This window comes from Monopterus albus, unplaced genomic scaffold, assembly GCF_001952655.1.
Source record: "Monopterus albus unplaced genomic scaffold, M_albus_1.0 scaffold1.1, whole genome shotgun sequence".
Taxonomy (NCBI): Eukaryota; Metazoa; Chordata; class Actinopteri; order Synbranchiformes; family Synbranchidae; genus Monopterus; species Monopterus albus.
Window position 1 is genome coordinate 4,927,087 of NW_018127881.1, and position 24,048 is coordinate 4,951,134.

Below are 24,048 nucleotides of genomic sequence, written 5' to 3' on the forward strand. Positions count from 1 at the left end.
TCCTTCTATTTCCTTTTAATCTGATAACTGAATAGCCCAGGGTTAATAGTTGAACCCTAGCAACAAATATAATTTAACTCTGTTCTGACATGTGAGGATTGTGATAATGAGATAGATTCAGTAGTGTTTTCATTATAGTGCACAGAGTATATTCTAATGTTTGTAAAAATTAAAGATCTGTATGGTGTTGGAATGTGTTGAATAGTCTGAATAAAAGTATACAGATCTGAAAACGTGTTTTTGGTCCTTTCAGCCTGCACTAGCGTATTCTTGGCCACTTGGGGGTTAGCAGAAACAAACTGTAAACACTAACATACTATCACACACAAGGCTGAGACACACGTGACTAACTATGACCTTCACCTGCCTCCAGTTTCCTGCATTGTCCACACCTCTCCATCCAGAATCTCATCCAAACTGAACTTTTTGGCCTTTTCAGCACAATTTGCTCTACGTATAAATGTTCAGTGATACAATACTACAACTGTATGAAATAAGACTGAACTTGGATGTAAATTCAGTCTTGTTTTTTTTGCAAACAACATGTGCAACAAAGGAACTGAAGCTCTAAGGACCATTCCCTGGACTTAAACAGACTGATCGATGTGCACACAGGGGGATCACGTGGCCAGCCAAACCATTTTAACACACAATAAAAATGAACAGTCCAACTAGACAAAGTTTGTTGACTAACTCAATATTAACAAAGTAAAATAGTTCCAAACTAAACTACGCACATTTCCCAGCATGAAAAATGTGATTTTCTTTCACAGTGTGAGTGAAACTGCAGAACAGTCACTGGAGATGGTTGCTCTAGAAATATCTGATCCATAAGTGACTGAATGTACAATTTCTCTCTCCTAAACAGTATTCACCAAAGTGTCTATGTTACAAATAAGAGATCTTACATTGTCCTTTAGCCCAGGGCTTGGCTTTTTAAAGTGAAATATTACATCTTATGACTTATTTAACCACATTTGCACAGAAATGTAGATGCGTGACTTTTCCTGGCTTGTCCCCACAGTGAGGTCATTGAAAAGAAAATGAATTCATGTTAAGCTGTGCAGAGGGTCTTGAGAGAAATGTGATAAGGGCTATCATTGCTAGAGACATGCTTTGCTTCTCTCATGTCCTCCTGCTGTCTTTAAAAGGCATGAGGCTTACCTCACATGTGTGCCTTTTCTTATACATCTGCTATATCTGACCTCTGTGTTCTTGTTTTACATAGATCTGATTCACTTTCTGTTCAGAGCAGCAGCCGCACACCTGCAAATATTAGAGCGTTATAGGTATACCCCATTTGTCCCCTTTCAGGATTAAACTGTCTGCAGAAGGCACTTTAACAGCAGAGATCAAACAAGCAAAACGCATTCTGAAATCCTGGTCTGTTCCTATGAATTTTAAACAATTCTCAAGGTCACTGAGTGCAATATACCAACTAATGAGATACAGGAGCAACCCAGGCAAATGCAAGCATTTGAATTCATTTGATCGGGGCCTAGCACATGAGCTTTTGTAGCCTAGTGAGACAGACAGTGAGTCAGCCAGGATTGGAGCAGAGACACCTTCAGCACTGGGACCGTGGGTGTAGTTTCCATATCTCCCTCCCCTGTTGTTATTCATATAAATCCCTCCCCCCCTCTTTGGTGGATAAGATCAACCAGTACAAAGATAAGTTTGCTGTTAAATATAACTGTGCTTCTTGTCCTGCCATTATTGATTTCAACAAGGGGAAAGAAGGGAGGGGTGAAGCTCCTCGGAAGGGAAGAGATACGCTCAAGGTTAGCCGACCCCTAGTAAAAAGTACATTTTCACGGATTATCTGGGATTCATGCATGTGTAATTATGCTGTGACCATCTGAGCCTCTCTGTCTGATTATCTCCTTTGTTCCCTAATCCCACAGTATGCTCATAAAACATATCCTCGCTGAGAGCTCTCTAATAAAAACACATGTCCAGGAATCCATCAGAAATACTGTCACTTACCGTAAACTGCAAAGGTAAAAACTGTTATAGTGTTTGAAAATAACTGTTAAGATTTGAAATAAATACTGTATGTGGAGATGTGCATTACAGTAGGTAACAGGACTCCAAATCAATATTAGGAAGCAGTGGCTGATGTACATACTCTACATAATACACACACTTAGACAAACTCCAGACAGCGGATGATGGGAATACAATTCTACTGATGATAAAGATGAAACCGATGAAATGAATGTTAGTGAGGTGAGATGTATGTAAGGAAGCATGGGTGCAGACTAAAGTCAGTTGAGAAAAACTAGAACAGGGCAGTCAGACTAAAGACACAGCAGTGTGGGTGGTGTCCCTCTAGCTTCTCTGTGAACACGCTCTATGAGTAGGTGGTGCTGTTTAACAGTGTCTGAAAACCAGACTGTGACCACAATGGGATGATCAGCAAACTTAGAAAGTGAACAAGAGCCACTCTGTGTCAATTTGGCTCTGCTCAGGTGGGGAACCCCTCAGCAGCTGACACTGAAGGTTTCACAGGAGAGTAAATATCAGAGAGGTTGATTCTGACAAGTGAATGTGGAGCCACAGAAGCCTCCCTGCAGAAATAAATGTCAGGGTGAAAGACATAAAGAGAGAAAGAGGTCCAGGAAGTGAAATAAAGTTTGACAGCCCCAATAAATCCTACAACAGCAGCAGTATGGCCGATTAGCAGGCAGGATGAAATTATAATGTTATATTCACACATCGAAATGTTGCATCATCATCTTCAGCAATGGAATCCGTTTCCAGACAGGAATTAAGCATTTAAAACTAAACCCAATAAAAACATTAAGAGTCTGGGACAAAGCCTAATTGTACACTCATGCTGTGATATGTTGGTCCCTCATCAGGTCAACTGAGCTCCAAATGAAATAAACTTAATAATCTTCAATCAACAATTTCTATTAACTCCACAATTTCCCCCACTTCTAGGAAGACATCTCATCTCACAGAAAGAGGACCTGAACTGAAATGGTAATCAACAAAATTAAATAAACTGGCACCTTCTTTTTGAACACTTTTAAAAAGTGGCTTTTGTTTCAATGGTTTAGTTTCTGACACAATGCCACATGTCCAAAAATGGAAGATGATATTTTTAGATTTGATAATTCTCTTATGTATATGCAGGTTTTGACCTACTAGATTGTGAGGAGGATTTATAAATTGCATTAATGGTGTACAAAGATGTAGAGTAGGCATCCTCTTCCTTCTCTCCTGTTGTTATTGTTGCTCCTGTGGTTCGTTAGCTCAGTGACCATGGTGATTATGCCTTCTCCCAGTTCTCTTGCCTGCCTCCCTGCACTCCCACGCCACAGGTGCTGTCTTCTTTTTGGCACTCTGCCATCAACACTGAGCTCTGGGGAATTTTAATACTGATACACTTACAGTTCCAACAAGATAACTGTGTGTGGCTGATCAGTGTGTGTGCATGGCTGAAGAATTTGCAGATGCCAGGCTGCTGTTATCACAAACTATCAAACAAAATTGACTGAAAATTAAAGGTACTGAGTGGAAAGTGTATGAGTGCAAAAGAAATCCCAATTGTCTTTAAAACATTAGGAAGTAGGAAGAAGACAAGTGCCAATGTTGTCTGAAGGAAGAAATGCTTCTGCCTTGTAGACATGGACAACTGGTTTTATGAGTTAATCACAGAGAAAAATATTCTTTTAAAAGATTTAAATGAACAGTTATTCTTCTCCAACTCTCCACTTTACTGACTGCAGTAATTCAGGATGGATAACCTTAGCTGACTCTGGCTAACTTGGAGCAGGCTGAGAGATCCTGTCGATGACAGCGACAGACTGAAAAACGACTCTGCACACTGATCTGAACTCTCAGTTTGGGAGCTAATGCCTAATGTCAGCTGGGATTGGCTCCAGCCCCCCACAGCCCTATTCAGGAATAAGCGGTATAGATAATGGAAGGATGGATGGGTTTTAAAGGTACAACTCACACGTGAACTTTACAGGTGCTGGTTAGCAGATTCTGTTACCTTTGGGCAGAGCCAGCTGTTTTCCTCTGCAGTCTTTATCCTAACCTGAGCTACCTGGCCACTGCAGCTTTATACAGAGCCTTGCGAAAGTATTCGGCCCCCTTGAACTTTGCGACCTTTTGCCACATTTCAGGCTTCAAACATAAAGCTATAAAACTGTAATTTTTTGTGAAGAATCAACAACAAGTGGGACACAATCATGAAGTGGAACGAAATTTATTGGATATTTCAAACTTTTTTAACAAATAAAAAACTGAAAAATTGGCCGTGCAAAATTATTCAGCCCCCTTAAGTTAATACTTTGTAGCGCCACCTTTTGCTGCGATTACAGCTGTAAGTCACTTGGGGTATGTCTCTATCAGTTTTGCACATCAAGAGACTTAAATTTTGCCCATTCCTCCTTGCAAAACAGCTCGAGCTCAGTGAGGTTGGATAGAGAGCGTTTGTGAACAGCAGTTTTCAGTTCTTTCCACAGATTCTCGAGTGGATTCAGGTCTGGACTTTGACTTGGCCATTCTAACACCTGGATATGTTTAGTTTTGAACCATTCCATTGTAGATTTTGCTTTATGTTTTGGATCAGTGTCTTGGTGGAAGACAAATCTCCGTCCCAGTCTCAGGTCGTTTGCAGACTCCATCAGGTTTCCTTCCAGAATGGTCCTGTATTTGGCTCCAGCCATCTTCCCATCAATTTTAACCATCTTCCCTGTCCCTGCTGAAGAAAAGCAGGCCCAAACCAGGATGCTGCCACCACCATGTTTGACAGTGGGGATGGTGTGTTCAGGGTGATGAGCTGTGTTGCTTTTACGCCAAACATAACATTTTGCATTGTTGCCAAAAAGTTCGATTTTGGTTTCATCTGACCAGAGCACCTTCTTCCACATGTTTGGTGCGTCTCCCAGGTGGCTTGTGGCAAACTTTAAACAACACTTTTTATGGATATCTTTAAGAAATGGCTTTCTTCTTGCCACTCTTCCATAAAGGCCAGATTTGTGCAGTATACGACTGATTGTTGTCCTATGGACAGAGTCTCCCACCTCAGCTGTAGATCTCTGCAGTTCATCCAGAGTGATCATGGGCCTCTTGGCTGCATCTCTGATCAGTCTTCTCCTTGTATGAGCTGAAAGTTTAGAGGGACGGCCAGGTCTTGGTAGATTTGCAGTGGTCTGATACTCCATCCATTTCAATATTATCGCTTGCACAGTGCTCCTTGGGATGTTTAAAGCTTGGGAAATCTTTTTATATCCAAATCCGGCTTTAAACTTCTCCACAACAGTATCTCGGACCTGCCTGGTGTGTTCCTTGTTCTTCATGATGCTCTCTGCACTTTAAACGGACCTCTGAGACTATCACAGTGCAGGTGCATTTATACGAAGACTTGATTACACACAGGTGGATTCTATTTATCATCATTAGTCATTTAGGTCAACATTGGATCATTCAGAGATCCTCACTGAACTTCTGGAGAGAGTTTGCTGCACTGAAAGTAAAGGGGCTGAATAATTTTGCACGCCCAATTATTCAGTTTTTTATTTGTTAAAAAAGTTTGAAATATCCAATAAATTTCGTTCCACTTCATGATTGTGTCCCACTTGTTGTTGATTCTTCACAAAAAATTACAGTTTTATATCTTTATGTTTGAAGCCTGAAATGTGGCAAAAGGTCGCAAAGTTCAAGGGGGCCGAATACTTTCGCAAGGCACTGTATTTACTATATAGACATGAGAGCGACTTCTTCTCATAACAAAGTAAATATATTTCCCAAAATGTGTAAATATTAGGCATCAACAAATCCAAGGTAAGTTCCAGCATCCTAATTATATATATTGAATATAAAAAGCTTAAGCAAAAACAATTGACCCTTAACTCCTGTCTTGTCTATTTGTACAGCTCTGTGCACCTACTGACTGCCCAAACTAGAAGGATAGAGACAAAGAGAGAGAGAGAGAGAACAACATAGCCTTAGAACATGCTGATTTTCATAATCTATCTTGAGCAAATATTTCTGACATTGCACATCATCTGTGACAAACTGTGACAGCTTGAGACATTGAAGACCATCATAGTGTGAGCAACACAAACCTTGAGCTAAAGATTGAAGCAAAAGTGTCAGGAGCAGAGAGTCAAACAGCAGCAGGGCATTGGTGGGTGAACAACAGGGAGGTGAAGTGGACATAAAGGGTGAGAAGGACGATGTTGTTGGGAGAGGGAACAACAGTTGTATGGGCACAATGAGTTCTAGTAAACGTTGCTTATGATGCATTGCACTTTCATGAGCTGGAGAAAGAAATGTGAAGCATATAACTACTACAGCTGCTAGATGAAAATAAGCATGTATCACTTGGAAGCACTTCTTGAAACAACTGAGGCAGTTGTTCTTCTTAAGAGAACAGTCTTGTATTTCTTATCTATTGTGAAGCAATTGCATCTTTTGTACAAATTGTGCTATATAAATCAAGTTCCATTATCATAATTACATTATTTTAATGTAAATAAACTGAAACAAGCTGAAGACCAACTAAGGAAAACATTAGAACCTAACACCAAATGAATTGAAACTAATAAACTTGGTTGTGCAGTAACTGTCCTTTGGCAGTGAAACCAGCTGTGAACACGACACTGACGTATCACCACCATTTAAGTATGTTACTGTAAATTTGCTAGCAAACAGTTGCTTATTTGCACATTCAGCTGTTACCGAGCAGTGTCGCCATTCATTTGGAGCTGTGCTTCTTGACTTCTGGTAAAGTCAAATATTGACACTCTTTTGATTTTTACTGTGGCCCCCACCAGCTCCAGCAGGAAATATCTGGTTCATTTGCTCCTAAATGCTCCACTGTGTTTATCATCTGGTTTCCAGCCATGTCTCTTTGCTGTTTAGAATGTAGTTGCAGGTAGTGTACAGTGGATTTGTAAAGTGCTTTCAAAGCTGCATGCTGTGGCCATGATACACTGTTAGTGTAAAATACCCACATAGGTTTTGTCCACAAATGTATTTTTGGGCAAATGCATTGTGTTATTTTATCAAAAAACATTTTCAAGTGGTAATTGAATAGAAACTGATGCTTCTTATTAGTAAAGCTCAATCTATCTATCTATCTGTCTCTACAGTAGCCTGTGGTGAGTCTTGACTTGCCTTCTTGTGATTATAGTGAATACTAATGAAGAGTAAAACAAATGCTCATTAGCTGGCCGAATACTTTGCTGGTGGACATGTACAGTTGAAGCTCAACTTGTCTGTGAGGTGAAAAGCAAATGTGACATTTTGAAGGATGCTGATGGGAAGGAGCAATACAAGCGTTCCCTCGAGCAGATCCATTTTCTCCATAGTATCTGAAGACAAATTTCAACCTGTTAGCAAAGCCGTGTGTATCTTTGTTTGTCTTACAGTAAACTCGACTATGTACACAAGATAGGTGTGTGCAGTATATCTACTTGTGGTGTAGGGTCCTACGGAGCTACTGATTTCTCAGCTGGTGTTTTCATCTTTTTTTTAAAGCTTTAAAATAAACACACAGACCTGTACTTTGAAAAAAAAAAAAAAACAACCTCTGGGCTATTATTTACACTGAATGTTTGGTATAAATTCAGTCCATTTTCATCACCTGACGTTTTGTGGCATCATGATGGCTCAGTCTAGTAGCTACTTCTATATAAATCACTGCCAAAACTGACAGTGAATACCACATTTAAGATTGTAGAGACAGATCTTTCATTCACATTATTATGAGGCTCATTGTCGATTCAGGAATGAACGTAGGCAAGGCTAGGGAATGTAAATTATTAAGTACCTCTGCCTCACCAAACTCATTCCCAGAGGACCCACGGTGGGCTAACCACCGGTGCAGCACTCGATGAGGAAGACGATACAGGAACTTTAGGTGTTGAGGGGATTGAGCCGATACCTCCGGAAAACCCAACACTCAAAACACTAGAGCTGGAAGTGTCATTTACTGTGAACACCACATACTGGATCAAGCTACCCATGACCATGTTCAGCCCTTAAACTCACTGGATAATTAACATGGGCCATGTTAATAGGTAGTGGCACATATAAGCTACTTTTGATAACTTAAATATGATGTAGAATGAAAACCAATGTACTGAAAACTTAATGTTTTACTACATTTCAAGAAGCTGTGTTAGATAAACTAGATATACTGTAACCAAAAGCCCTTGTTAATTTGAGCCGATATATACAAATGACCCCAAATACTTGTAAACTTCTGTTTTTATCCAGTGCCTTGGGTATTTTTATTGTAACTCCACTGAATAAGCCTGTATTGAATAGGGTGATGTAATGCCAACTGATAAACCCACAAATCTAAGCTGCATATGTTCTTTACATTTCAGTTTAACAAGCAGGTGCTAAGAAAGAAAGCAGTTATTAACTAAGGTCTCTTTGCAAAGTAATTACCAATATCTGCTAAATCAGCTGTACTGAGAAGCACAATCCCTTCTTTTTTGAACTGTTGTGTAAAGTGTCTCACACACATGTTCACACACAGAAATAAGCATGTGTTACGTTATATGCAAAGTGAAATGGATGGACGATAAGGAGTATTTCCATATTTCTGTGTGGTTCCTCGGGGCCGCCATTATACTATTTAGTGCTGTTGATTAATATACACCAGCTCGAGTAAAAAAAAACAAAACACAAATCTTCATCATAGCCACTTAGTCTTCCTCACTGTAACAAATAGGGTGGAGGCTGCTTTGGCTTATTGTCCAAAAGTCCAAAAGATTGGCAGAGCTTTGGACTGTGGAAGAAAATGGGCAGCCATACAAATATGGGAATTAAAAAAAGAACAAGGCAATAAGCTAAGCAGCTGGTGAAGCAGCTGATGCCAATAACAACAAATGCAAGCAAAGCTTCAGCCTGATCAAATATAATGCTCAATATGTGGAGGAACACTAAGATGGGATTCGGACCAAAAATAGACTGGTCTGTAAAAACCACAAAGGGCTGCATTGCTGGGGTGTGGTTTTCCTGGCGAGACAGTGAAAGACAATCCAGGAAGTTCACTTTGAGTAACAAATCAATGAGCTTAAAAGTTTATCAGACAGCAAAATACAAACAGTGAAGTTATCACATGAGACTATTTATCTTTCAATTCAAAGAGAGCGACGTGGAGATGACTTTTTTTTGTATAGTTCAGAATAAACATTTCTAGTTTTTTTTTTATTATTAAGAGTTTAACCCTCAAAAAGCTGTCATCAACAGAGCTTTGCCCACTTCAAGCCGGTGACAAAAGGACAGATACAACAGCACAGTAAGAAACCTCCCTAAACTGTTAGGTTCAGGCTATTTCACATGAGAGGTGGCAGTGTGTTGCCAGACCCATGCAGATCCCCATAAATAATCCAACAAGCCAGATGCGAGGCCAGTAGTTACAGGAGCTGTGGGGACAAACATGTCACTGCAGTCTGAAGATAGTTGATGGAACAGTCTGCAGATTAGCAGAAGCATGCAGTGAAGTAAATAAATTAAATTAGGTTGCCTTACATACACTAGTTTTAGTTAGAGCTGTCTTAACATACAAACAGCCACCAACTCATACCTGAACTTATTATCCCACAGCACACCTTCCAACCCACACACAATACTCCCACTCTCCCTTCTCCCATCTGTTCTCTTTCTTCACATATTTGATTTTCAATCTTTGGTGTTGGGGTTGAAGCTCTTCTCTCAAACGCACCCAACAGTAATGCTCTGGCTTATTACAGCAGCACGGAGATTAAACTGGGTTTTATCGATCCCAGGCTAAATGAAGTTTCCGGCACAGATCACCCTGCCATGTCACCCCCGCAGAAAAGCATCCTTTTGTGGTACTGCAGTGTGAAGGCCTCAGCCCAGGCCTTCACCATGTGAGGGCCTAAACCCATTAGCTAGGTATGTTATTTTGTTGTTTTGTTCATGTGTGTAGATTTAAGTTGTCGGTAGATGCTAGGCATTTGATTTGACATTAGGCTTAGACACAGTTAATCAATGAAGTGTACACATTTGGCAAAATTTGTATTAATGTGTGTATATTTTCTTTTTGAGTTACTGTGTTCCTGGTCTATGGATGAAGGAGGTCCCGGCAAAAAGATTGGACTGAGGCAGCAGCAGGTTTAAATACCTCCCACTAGGCCTGGACTGCACCAAGTGCTTAATACAGGAAAGGGGGGAGTTTGGGAGAAATATATAGTTTATTTGTTTGTAGTTTATGTTAAAACTTTATTTGTCAAGTTATGTTATTTTTTTACATCTTAAAAAATATTTAGTTGTTAACAGACTTGTCTGTTCTGTGTTTATCGGTGGATTATTTAGACGGAGTCTTTGCCCATTCCCTGTGTGTGTCATTGGTTTGGCCAGCCATTAAATATGTTGGCTTTTGTGTGAGGCACTGTACAGTTCGATTTGTTGTATTTTGAGTTTCCTTATCGTTTGTTGACCTCTTTTACGACCCAGTTTATTTGATATCGGTGATTTTTGTATTTTTTTTTTTTTCCTTATTTTTGGGTGATTAAAAAGCCCATCTTTTTTTAACTTTAAAAGCTGTGTCCTCTGGCTTAGTTTTACTATTACTTCAGTTCCTGACGTGCAGACAAGTGGAGACAACACATCTTAGAAAAAGCCTCAGTAATCTTTTGAAATCATCGAGAAGGAGAACGCACAGATACTTTGTCACTGTGCCCCTTCTGGATGAACATATCTTCCAGCACTGAATAACCTGTCCCCTGAGAATCCTGAACACTTATAGATCTCCTACTGAGGTAACTGTCCTCTGTTGTATTTTTGTCTGCAGATAAGGAGTTGGGTATTTTACCTGTTATTGATGGGCACAGTTGTGTTTTCAAAAGCGTGGCTGAAATACCTCCTACATGATTTCTCAGTTGTGCTTGTTACTCAGCATCTATCTACTTTTTGACGATCACCCACATGTCAGAATCATGCAGAGATTAAATTAATGCGCCTTTGCTGACAAATTAATACGTGCATGCATCTCGATCACTAAAATAATCAATGCATACAGCTTTTGAAGGGCTGATGATCGACCTGAGGTCGCCATTTGAAAGATAAAAAATGGTGACCTATTATCTTCCCACTGACATAAACATAACCGTGACCTCAGATTAGCAGTTTCCCACATTAACAGCTGTAAAAAGCATAACTGATAATAAGTCTTGCTGTCTTCTTTCTAGAAAAACCAACTGACCACCCACTGCACCAGGGATGAAACTGGATATTTTCTGATCCACAAATGACTTGAGCTCTTGCAAAACTGTACAAAAGCCTCTTCTCCAGATAGAGTTGGCTGAAGTGCTTTTCTTAACAGCAGCTAGGACACAAAGTAATGAAAGCACATACAGGGAGACAGTATTACCGCACCAGCCATTGCTTACTGAAAAGCTAGCAGACATAAAATGTTATCATCAGTGGTGTGCAGTCTCCCACTCTTACACTATATGTGAATAAATTGTGACTCATGTAGAGAGGAAAGTCAATGGCACTACACATGCTGGCATGAATAATAGAAAGAATGGTCATTTGTCTAATAAAAAGGATGTTTTCAAATGAAAGTATACACTTATTCTACTTGGCAATGCAGCGTCCATCAACAAACATGTCATTACAAACATGATGACTGTAAAATGGGGCGACATCAACCAGTGAAGTAGTCATGTACGAGTGTTGAATAGCTAGAGTGTTTCAATTTGCTGTACATTTTCCTCTGGGGTCATGATGTGTCTCACTCTGTAATACAAGTGCATCCTAACTCACAGAGAGTCTGTTTGTAATGAAGCTACCTGTGCCAAGTGAGACATAATGTTCTCTGGTTAACAGGAGAGCCTGTACCCAGCTTATGGAGAGTCGCAACACCCACTCACATCCTCAGTTTACTTGGATGAGAGGATTTGTCCTCATTAGATAGTGCATGTGAACAGTGCAGCTCCAAATTAGGTCACTAAAACCAACTGATTATAGTACTCGAGTAAAATCTGAACTGGCTGAATCCTCTCTGAGGTAAGGTGTGAGGTGTCCATCACATGCTGGAGAAACAGCCTTTTCATTTCCTCCAAATGCATTTTTATATTAAATTATAGTGTTTTACCTACTGCTTGCATCTTTTTAAAAGTGTTTTTGCAAAATCAAAGGTATTAAAGGTATTATGCAAATAGTTCCACATTTTTGGGATTGCAATTCGTTTCTTTGCTGGGAGTTGGATGAGAGGTCTGTCTGATATGAAGCTACAGTCAGGTGACAGTTAGTTTAGCTTAACAAGGGGAAACAATTAACCTGGCTCTGTCAAAAATCTTATTATTTGCAGGCCAAGTTTTTACACTTTGTCCAGACTTAACAAGTTATTTTAATTATTCATCTTCAGGTTAGAAGGTTTGTCACTTTTGGATGGAGCCAGGTTGTTTGCCCATTTCCTGTTGTTGTACAAAGTTAAGGTAAACTGATATTCTCATCTAACTCTCAGTGTGAAGTGTGTTTTTCACAAAATGGTAAATTATTTCACTAAGGTACAGAAGACAATATAAGCAATTCAATGCAAGATTTCCACATGAAATTGAACATTTGACACTAATGATGTCATACAATATGTTAGAGAGAAAAATCATCTTCAATTTAAAATATGAGAAGCCTTTTAAAATCCCTTCATTAACATCCTTTCATTAGTCCCATCTCTAAAATGGAACAACAGCGCAGTCAGTCACAGACACATGATGCTGACGTTTTCCCTGCAAAATCTCTGGTGCAGTGTGAAGCCAAGGTCTGAATAGTGAATATAAATCTATTAGGCGGCCTTGATGTCCTTCTCCCAGCAGACAGACTGTGTCCTTGCTCAGCCTCCTCAGAAGAGTTTTCACTGATTTCAGTGCTTGACTGTCTGAATACTGTCTTCACATCCTCACAAAAAACAAAACACATCACAGCACTGATCAGCAAATAACTCCTGTTTAATATAGAAATTGGAAAATAACATTTATACATTACAATACTGTGTACATAAGACTGGACATTTAAACTGGCTCTGGGTAAACTGGAACAAGTACTATAACAACCATTATATTTATAAAGCAAGAAAGGCTTAATGATAATGGTCTGCCACTGTAGTTTCACATTGTTACAACCTGAGGTAATAGACTAATTACCATTAAATTAAATCCATTTCCTTAAATTATACATGATTATGTCTAATAATTCATAACACATCATTAAGGCAAAGACTAGGCTGCAATAAACTCTGATATGTGGATGTGTATTGATTTTTGCTGTGAATGACGATTAGATGGGTTAGCTGTTAACAATCAATAAATCAATCAATACAGATGAGAGGCCAAAAGCACAGAGGAGAAATGATCAGCAAGTGGCCTAAAACAGTAAAAAAGAAGGGACAGAGCATGAGGCCACATCTTCTCTGGGATCCTATGAATTCACACAAACACGCACTGAGTCATTGCGTCTTTCTCCACGTATCAGGTTTATGCAGCCACTTATAACAAGGAGCAACACTGAACAGCCAAACCTAACTGGGACATTGCAGAGAAAACCTCCAGGTCTTATTTAACTGCACAAGTGGAACTGCAGACAGTGGGGTTTGAGGGTGGAGGTAAAACACTCTTCATTAATATGCATCAAAATAATGCTGTTATGCAAGAGATGCTCAACTACTGCAGGCTATTTGGCATGCATTATAGAGGAGGCCATCAGCAGAGGATTTCCCTCTTAACTTTTTCTTGCTTTTAATTCATCTCTAAAAATAAATAAGAGCAACTGGTGCCAGTGCATTGGTATAACTGTTTTCAGCAGGTTCAGATTTGGTTGGAGGTACCACATGCTGATGTTTTGCTGAGCTGTAGTGATACAGAGAAACAGCAACTGATAAAACACTGACAGTCTCTTCTCGTCTAGTGTTTCAACCAATGAAGTGTCAGTGTTCTTCTTCATCGATGCACAGTTTTTAGGATAGGGCATAATAATTCAGCAAGCACTCACTATGAACTATGGAATTTACTACACACATTCTACAGTAGGTGGACAAATGCTGGGCAGTGACTGGAAATACCTGTACAGGTGGTGATGGAAGTTTTTCAGATAAATAGTAAACAATTACCTCCACAGCCAGAGACAGTGTTATGACTCAGAGTAAAGTAGTAAAGTAGCTTGTTACCAAGACACTGTATCAGAAGAAAAGAATTAAAAACAGTAAGGGTGATTTGAATTGGTAACATTATGGGTGGAAGAAAATTAGCAGTGATCTTCTTTGTAATGTCTACAGCTCTGCTCTGTAATGCTGTACTTAGACACAGAGTTGTTTGAGCGCTCCTGTAAACGCATAGGTCACATGTGCTAATTTACTCACAGTGACAGTGCTAACATTCTGATGTTTAGCAGGCACAATGTGGACCATGTTCACATTCTTAGTTTATTATGTTAACATGCTAGGATTTGATCATAAGAACAAAACAAAGTACAACTGAGGCTGCAAGGAACCCATGAGTTTAATATTGGCTAAGTTGAAATTTTGACCTGATGATGGCACTAGTTAAAGAGTCAGAAGATAATCCTCATGATCATTCTCAGCCACATTTCATCAGAGTCCATCCTATAGTAGTTTATTAAAAACCAAAAGTGGCAACCTGGTAGCAATAGAGCAAAAGTCAGGAGATGACTAATGTCAGTAGGCTTCACTGTCTGGGTATAATGAATGCCTGTTTGAAGGTTTCCTGGCTATTGATCCAGTAGCTGCTGAGATATTTCAGTCTGGACCAAAGTGGTGGGCTGATTGACAGATCAACATTGCCCTGCATAAAGCCTAGAGCTTTACTGGATAACCTTTGCTTACACTAAAATATACTATTTTCATTTTTTTTTTTAAATATTAATGGCTTTTCCCCAAATGCCACAGTTTTAATCTTCAGTATAAATCTAACTTTCTGCCTTGGCGGGTCAGTCACAGTGCTTCTGTCCAACACTCTGGTGGGTTCCATAATTTCACCGGCTGGATTCATGTGGCTTCACACAGTCCTTCACATCAGCAGCGCCTGAGGCGATTCAAACTCAAGTTGCTGATGGCCACAGAATGACACAAAAGATGGACGAATCCTTTAAATGGGATGCAAGGGAGGTAGATGTAGTACTGAGTGGAGGAACTGTGTAATTGGCTAAAAATACTAACATACAGTATATGTACCACTGTACAGGAGTCAGAGTCCTGGTGTGCTCATTGAAGCTGGTTCTGATATAAATGTACTGTATGTGGTTTTAGGTGGTTCGTTTTCTAAGCAAAAACACAGCTTTTACTCCACAGAGTAGATGAGTGCAGCGTACAATGTGAACAGATGCCCTATCCTTTTCTGCTTGCAGTGAATCCAACAACAATCAGATTAAATCCACAGCAATGTAGGGCGAAATGTACTGTATGTTTCCTCCAGCTGTTAATAGCTGCATAGTAGGCTGCAACACTGTGTGTAGATGGGGGAGTAGTAGGCAGCGCATTGGACGGTGGGGAATGGTCACATGACAGTGACAGCATGTGTGATTTAAAAGAAAGGAAAAGAGCCTTGAGCATCAGATGCGGTCTGATTCATTAGCCTCCGCGCACAGGCTCCGATCCACTCATTCTGTTTTATTCCCTTCAGTGGCACGGAAGCTTAATTAAACCCGTTTTCCAAACGCTATTCGGGTCGCTCTTCCACCTCTGCGACAAGTATAATCGTCTATCTTCTGAAAAATTAAAAAGACTGACCTGCCTTTGTTGCGTTTCTCTCCATTACTACCGAGAGTGAGCGCGTCCATACAGCACCTACTGTATCATCAGTTTCCAAAAAGGTAAGAGAACTTTTTAAAGCAATCATGTTGGCATTCAGTATTGTTTGCTGAGTGTATCCCGCGTGTTCTGCCTGCTCCAAATCCAATTAACACCTTTATTCATTTATAAAATAAATACATCTCATGCGTAATCTGGCCGAGCTACTGACAAAGGAAGGAAAAGGCGTCTACAATTTTTTATGACTGTGGGCTGATTAGACACTAACCCCTGTGGCTTAATTAAACATTTCAAGTTTAATTAATTCTGAGTTAGCAGTAAATACAAGACCTTGTTTAAACCACTTATCTTTTCACTTTTTAAGTTAACTGTATTAGATTTGCCCCCGATTTTCCCTCAGTCACATATTACTGCCATGTATGTATTTGGGAGGTTTCTGGTTTCCTGTCTGTGAAAAGTCTTGGAAGGGAAATGTTTACTTGATATTTTTGCCACACTGTAGTATCTCTGAGCAAATCATTCAACAGCTGATGGAAAGCTGTGGCAGTGCAGCATATGTGAAATGTATGGGTGTTTTTTTTTTTTAGCGCCTGTGATTACATTGACACATAATACCATGTCTGCATCACCGCACTGCATTTCATCCCTTGACCTCTGCAGCACAAGGCTACAGTGGATATCTCAGTAGATTCATGGCCACCAGTTTGTCCCTTCAGAAAATGAAAAAGAATGTGCAACTGACTGAGTAACAATCCAGTTGCTTCCACAGTCCATCAGGGAAAATGTGTCTGTCTGCATCCTAATGATGACCTGCACAGTCAGAGATCCGATTAGTCCTGGGTGTCCTGCATGCCCTGCAGGCTGCAAGCACATCCCATAACCTTGCTGCATGCTGGGCGGTTGAGTCCATCACCTTTACCGAATGGCAGACCTGCTCTTCTGGCAGCTACTCTTTTACATTTGAGTAGAATATAATTATAAGGTAAAGCTAAATTTGATGTTTGCAGCTTTTGTAGTAGAGGAGAAAAGTGTCTGATTTGGTTACCGTTCTTCTCCTATCTTTTGCTGGTCCCTTAAGTCCTTTCTGTACTCCATTAAAATACAGTCAATCAATCAGGCAAAATCCCTGCATCTTTTATTCTACGGTGGCACAGTGAAGTGGTCTGCTCAAAATGTTTCTAAATTAGACATTTGAATGCTTGAATCACATATTCAGAGTTAAATGAAATAATTTCAAGACAATGGAGCTTGTATGACTACAACGATAGAAATTCTATAGAGTGCTGTATTTTTATAGGCCAACCCAAAGGGTTGGCATCACCTAGGTTCCTCTGTATGGCATTTATATGTTTTGCTGAGCGAGATAATCTTCATAAGGGGTGGCACATTGGTGTAGTGGTTAGTAGTGTCGCCTCACAGCAAGAAGGCTCTCAGTTCTCCCTCTCCCTGTGATGACGGTTAATATGTTAGCAACTGCCTTGTAAGGCGTGTAAAATCATGAATGGGGTATTTACTGGTGTATTTTATATTGTAGAACAAAACATGAAAATGTATTGACCTTGTGTTAACCACAGACCTGTGGCTAACCAAAAGTGAACCAGAGGTACAACAGTTAACTAACTCAGTCTGGGTTCTAGGCCTCACTACAACGACACTCTATTTCCATTCCAACTGGGGTATTAAACTAAGAAATTGTGTATGCTATGAGTCCTCAGATAGTTTGTTGCTTTGTGGCCCATGTCCAGAATCTGCAGTCAGTCATGAACGAAAGTCACTTAAACCCAGATTGTGAAGTTGCCACCAGCAGCAGTGAGCTGTGTTCACACAGAGAACAGTACAATCAGTCTTTGAGGGTCATTGCTGGAAAATGATGGATGGTTAAAGCCAGATTCTTTTTTTTTTCCCCATTTTACTCTGTACTTTCTGTTAGGTCCAAATGAATGTATTTGACCTTAGAGAAAAGGTTATATAGCATTAAAAGAATTAACTCATACAGCTTAGAAAATGTCATCTGTCTGCCCAGTTGCTCCTTTGGCCTATAAAATTTCATTTAGAAATAAACCACCAATTCTGCACTCAGATCAGCTAACACTGAAGCAAATCATTCATTTTTGCTCTCATTCCGTGGAGCTCGCCGACTTCACAAACGAGAAGACATTCATCAAATTGTGCAAGCAAATGGATCTGTTAATCAAAAACAAACCTTTTTGATGGAACGAAAGCTTTCTGTTTTTCTTGTTAAAGATGCTTTAACTAAGATTTAGCACAAATTTGGATAAATCAAGTAAAAGTTGTCTAGAAGTTGTTTTTTTTTCCCTCCGGCTGTACTATCTTCTGGCCTTGTGTTTATTTCTTGCCCTCTGTGGCCACTGTTGTCAAAATCCGCACCACACTTCTTCCAGCCTCTGCTGAGCCGAGGTTATAAGATGCATTTTTCAAACCATTATGGCTCATTTCAAAGATGGACCATGGAGGTTTCCTGTGCAGGTACAACCCAGGATGGGAACGGACCTGTTCGACCCAAGAGGCTGTGTTCTGGCGACAGTGGTGCGGTGGGTAGAGCAGTTGTCTCCCAACCGGAAGGTTGAAGGTTAAAATCTTGGTTCCTACAGTCCACGTGTCGAAGTGTCCTTGGGCAAGGCACTGAACCCCCAAGTTGCCCCTGATGGTTAGAGCCATCGGTTGAGTTGACACCTCAGATGGCTGCCTCGGTTCTGTACCAGAAACAAATTCTTTGTAACATGCTTGGCCAATAAAGGTGATTATCCTTCAGTAGCAGAGAAAGATTGCGAAGATGGAGAGCATTAAAAGCATCCAAAGGACTACAATTTGAAAAGCAAATTATTTATCCTAACAAAATTTGGAAAAACATTCTTCTGTATAATTTGCTTCTGTTGCTGCAGATACGTCTGCTAAAAACAAGATTAGACACATGTATGCATATCACTAAAATGTAAAACCTCTTTATTTGATATTGTGTCGCTGCAATGACTTGTCTCTAATTTAAGTGGCTCTGGCAGTGTGTTTCCAGTAATCCTTAAAGTGTTCAGTCTGCAGTTTCTCCTCTGTTCAGGCAGTTTTCTAGTTGAACTTACACTCTGTGGACCTTTTGTGTATAAGAAAGACAAGTAGCTTTAGGAATAAAAAAAAATTCTGCATGTGTTGTTAGTAGTAAAAGGTACAGAAATCCTGGCTGTGGTGCTCTGTAAGAGCTGGAATGTTCAAGGATCTTGTTTTGTCATAGAAATTTAGCCTTTAGAAACTGTTGCAAAACATTTCAGTGTCACTGTGCTCTGCCATTTACGAATTTCACACATCGGAACTTTAAGAATACAGTCGCTAAAGATCAAATTTAAGATTCCCAGAGGCCATAACAGACAACTGGTCTGATTTGGATGACTGTGGCTGCCTGGAGGTGCTGCTGGATTATTGATGAGGTACAGTAAAGAACAGTAGCGGAAGACATGCCAGAGAACATCTGGGGATTGTATCATTGCATTTAGTTTTAATTAGCTGATCTGAGTTTCTTGCTCTGCAGCAATGCACAAACCAAGTGTTCACTCTGGGGTTTTCCTCTAAATACACTTCCATTTGTGTTCAGCAATTATTCCATTGTATTTTATACATTTTGTTGTTGTGTGAAATTATCAGGTTGTATTGTACAGCACTTTAGTTAACATTTGTTTTTGCATTTAAATGCATTTAAAGCACAATATGTACTGTCTCATCAAGGGAACTGACCACATTATCATGTTGGATGCAGCCGGTCTCTGGACATGACTTTGTTTCTGTGACCTGCAGTACCCCAAACATACACAAGCATCATTTTCGATTCTCGATTTGAATCGAACAAACATCACAGTTTGCCTCATTGTCTCTGCTGGCATTGATTTTCAATAACAACGGCAAGATGAAAGAAGTTTTAGTATGTTAAGCTGAGTAAAGTGAACAGGAGGAAAGATTGTAAGGCTTGAAATATAATGATAAATGTTGGTTTATATGTCATGTCCTGTTTGCATATGTGCACCATCCCTTGCTGTGACCAAGAAAAAGTGTGGCTTCTAGTGTATTTTTGACCAGCTAAAGTTATCACCTGTGTGTTTGCTTTTGCCTGAAGATAAACAACAGTAGCCAGACAAACAGCTTTACAGTACTGATTAATGAGTTCCACCATTGATTCCCCTGAATGAAACTTCGACTGTTGGCCCAAAGGGGGAATCGATGGCTGCAGGAAATCTATTGCTTCATGGCATGTGGTAAAAAAAACTAAAACAACAACCTGTGAACAGGTCAGTTTATTGTTTTCCTGCTACATGTAGTCTATGCAAACTATAATTTAGTTGTTGGCAGGTGTTCAGTTTTGCCATGACATGCCATAGCAGTAAGCAGGTGTGTATTCAGACAGGCCGGACAGTGGGCACACTGGGGTGCTGATTGTCGAAGGCTGTATAAAAGAAGGTTGGTAACAAGGAAACCCTCTTTCATTAACAGACATTTTGAGTGCTAAGGTGCTGAATTTGTTTGTCTTTGACACTTTTCTTTCATTAAGGAAAGTTTCTGGTTTTTCTCTGACAGTTTGAAATTAGTGTTATGTTAGCATAAATGCAGGCAAATGAAGAAAATATTCAAAGGTAGACTCAGTGGGGGCAACATTTGAACTTGTCAGTCTGAAATCTGTTGCTCACTAGTCTCCGTAATTAGAGACACCTACACATAATTTACTCTAATTATGTGTCTGAGTGTGACTTCATTATGTTAGCCAGCTGTGCGCCTCTGGCTGTCCCCTGAAGATGCAGGTTCATTGTCATCGCAAATCACTGGTTATAAGCCTGCAATTGTTAGACCTGCCAGACAATGGCTCCTGTAAAAGCTAATGGCTTCATTTGTTCCTATTTTCCCATAAATGACAATCTGATCTCATATAGTTGATGTATTTTCACATAGGACTATAAAGGACTGGTATTGCCTATGTTATTTCTTTAGCATAAGTTCTCTCGCCGTGAAGGACTGTAATGGAGTCTGCTGAGAAGTGGGGGCTACCTGTTTGGTATTCTGTGATGTTGCTACATATCCCATATCATGCAACAGCTTTATTGCCAGGTAGGAGCAGTAGACCTGTCGGATCATTTTTCACTTTCAACAATGGTAAGGCTGTTTTCATGCACATTATCTATACCGCTTATTCCTGACTAGGGTTGCGGGGGGTTGGAGCCAATCCCGGCTGACTCTGGGCAAGAGGCGGGGTACATGCTGGACAGGTCACCACTCTATCACAGGGCTGACATGTAGACAAATTAGGGGCAATTTAGAGTCACCAATCAACCTAAGCTGCATGTCTTTGGACTGTGGGAGGAAGCTGGAGCACCCGGCGAGAACCCGCACAGGGAGAACATGCAAACTCCACACAGAAAGGTTGCGGCTGAGAGGCGGCCTACTGTGGCAAGTGAAATCGGCAGTAACTGGTTAAAACATTCAGTTGCTACAGTTAAGAATTTGGACACAGTTGATCAAGTAAGCTATAATTAACACATTAAAATCAGTTTTTGATTCTTTATGAATGTGGCATAACTACTTCAACACTGTTGGCCCATTACTTATGTGGTGTTTCTTCTTAAAAACCAGCAGTTCTTATCTGATCTCAGTTTAAGTTTGTGTTGCGTGGTTTGTATCTTTGATTCTGGCTGCAAGCTGTTTGAATGTCATTCTTTGAGTTATACAATGCTTCAATAACCCAGCCTTTATGAAGCTTGTTATATTTTTGTCATATGCTTTTCAGTTTTTATTGAGTTTATGAGTGCTGTTTACTCATTATGGTGAAATCTATGGTAAAAGGTATTGGTTTAAATTAATTTAGTGCAATTATTACTGCAGAGCTGCTGCATTGTAAACCTTTGACTAGACAGATTCCTCTCTGAAATATCTTTTCAAAATCTCAAATAATTTCCTGTGAAGATAAGACTCGGTGAGATGCAAAAGATTTGTGCGCTTCAAGAAAGAGCAGCCCTGGTTTGACCTCCAGGATGTTGCTACATAAAAAAAAAAAAGCTTAAATCGTGTTTTTCTAGAATACTGGAAAGAAGAAAATAAAAAATGACAAATGACTCATTTATTGCTCATACATATCTCTGAGTAATCAAATGTAAATAATGATCAGCAGATCTAAACTGGCTGTGGTTACCGTGGGAGCCTTTAAATAATGCAAACATTAGCAGCCTGGGGTTTTGTGCTAGGGCGGAGGATGACACATTCCTTATGGTCTATATTTGTAAAAACTGTCAAATCCACATGCATGCTTTTCCAAGGCAGCACACATTAGACCACTGACAGGTGTTATTTCAGGAGTAACCAAGGGGGCGTTTGTCTTAGTTTCTTTTTCTTTTTTTAAATGAGATGCAATTGACATGATACAATTTGCTGATGGACAACAGGTATCTGTAATCATAGTAATTCAGTGTGTTCAATACCATTGTAGTTCAGATTGACCAGTTAGCCTATTGTGTGTCGTGGTGCAGTTATGGCTGTTTTATAGGTCATGTTAAGTTGACAGCATTGCTAGTGAAGCCAGTGAAGGCCATCTTAAACAGCAGTGGAGGCTGATTTCAATTCTTTGTGGGTTTGTCAACACATGCAAATTCTAGAGTAATTTTACTAAACTTTCCTCTGGGGTGTCACTGTTTCAAACGATAAGAAGGCTTCAGGAGTTCCACTTGATTTATTACTACACTGATTCACTTCTCTATGATGAGAGCTGTATGGCGTTTATTGATTAGGCAGAGTCTCTTAAGTGAAATCCATTTCAGTTTTTTGGATCTTACCAGTTATGCAAGAAAAGAAAAGTCTGCTTTTCTGTGGAAGTGGAGAAAGAGTAATGGACGACTGGAGCTGCTGAAAGGTCAGGAGGCAGGAATGAGTTTACCGATAAGAGTCGTCTGGGCCTGGTGGACAATGTTGGCTGCACAGCCCTCTTCATTACTCAGGCGGCATGAGGACCTTGGTTGCATTGCCTCTGTAATTAAGTAGTGTAATGACAGTCACCTCCGACTCCACACGCTCACCGAAAGAAGAACAAAAAGACATCAAGTGCTTGCTGGGGCGTCCAAGTGCTTACCTGCTAGGCACCAATCTTTCATTTATACATTGTTAATTTATACATTTATTTTCTATTTGTGCTGCTGCCATGCGTCCACCCTTCTCAACAGGTGAATTATGATTCCTGCTTTGGTACATCATCTAGTAAAGTCATTGATAGGGACATGAGGTGTGTTAGGTTAGCAGGTGATTGATTACACCAGATGCTCATATTGCAGTAATTAATCAGATCAGCATATCAGCATGTTAGGAAAAAGAGAACCTGAGTTTTTTTTATACAAGTTGTTAAAAGAGGCACACAGCCAGGTGTTGATGAGTTGAATGTTTGTGCATTGTGTTCTCAGTTTAATTTGTATTCTTATATCCCTAAAATAAAAGCAAAGGCAAGAGATAACTGCACTTTGAACAAATGAAACTTTGAGACCGACCTGCCCTAAAAAATGACCCCACAGGTCATCTGTGCAAGCTGCTTATTCATTTTTTTGTTAGGCATAAATCATTTAGCAGTGGTCAAAGTAAATATGATGGGAGGAAAGGCGGAGGTCAGATGATTCTGTATAGGTTAAAGAGCGACAAAGTGCACATTGGGAGGTTGGTGTGGATGGACAGGTCCACAGAACATTGGCCTTTAACACAGGAGACCACTGGTCCAAACTGTGATCATTCCCAAAACCTACCCAAGTTGTTTTTACACCTAAACCAAAGAGTGTCTATTCAACCAGTCCAACTATCCCATGTGTGAACATTTATGCGTGCGAATGGGTGAATGGGAGATGGTGTAAAGCACTTTGAGAGGGCTTCAATGACTACAGAAGTGCTATAAAGGAATAAGACCATTCAACCTCTACAGTTGATGACTTTCTTTTTAACCTCAAGCATGAATCAGAGACAAAATGACTTGAGACAGAGATTTTATGCAGGGTGCATCTCCTGGTGGAAGCTCTGCCTGACCCTCTGCAGTGCATTGATTGAAAAGAAGTGTTATGTGCCGTTCGCACCTGTCAGTGAGCGAACGAGAAAGAGGCGGACCCAGGTAGCCGACTTCGATGCAAGCAGTGATTTATTATGTACAGTGATGAGGAGAAATAACAAAATGCACAGAGGGAAATAGTGCGTAGTCCTGTCGATGAGTAGTAACCGGGTGTTGACCAACAGTAGGAGGTGAGGAGATGGAGAGCTGGGCCGAGCTG

At 40.1% G+C, this 24,048-nt stretch overlaps 1 protein-coding gene across 4 annotated transcripts in view; it reads left to right on the forward strand.

Moving 5' to 3' along the window:
• Nucleotides 1–15,569: 15,569 nt before the first annotated feature.
• The window catches only part of LOC109961892 (rap1 GTPase-activating protein 1-like), a 74,595-nt gene continuing 66,116 nt past the window's right edge, over nucleotides 15,570–24,048 (forward strand). For all 4 annotated transcript variants that reach the window (XM_020603465.1, XM_020603376.1, XM_020603714.1 and 1 more), the window contains exon 1: nucleotides 15,570–15,831. The gene's annotated coding sequence lies outside the window, so the exon portion shown is untranslated. The remainder of the gene's footprint in view (nucleotides 15,832–24,048) is intronic.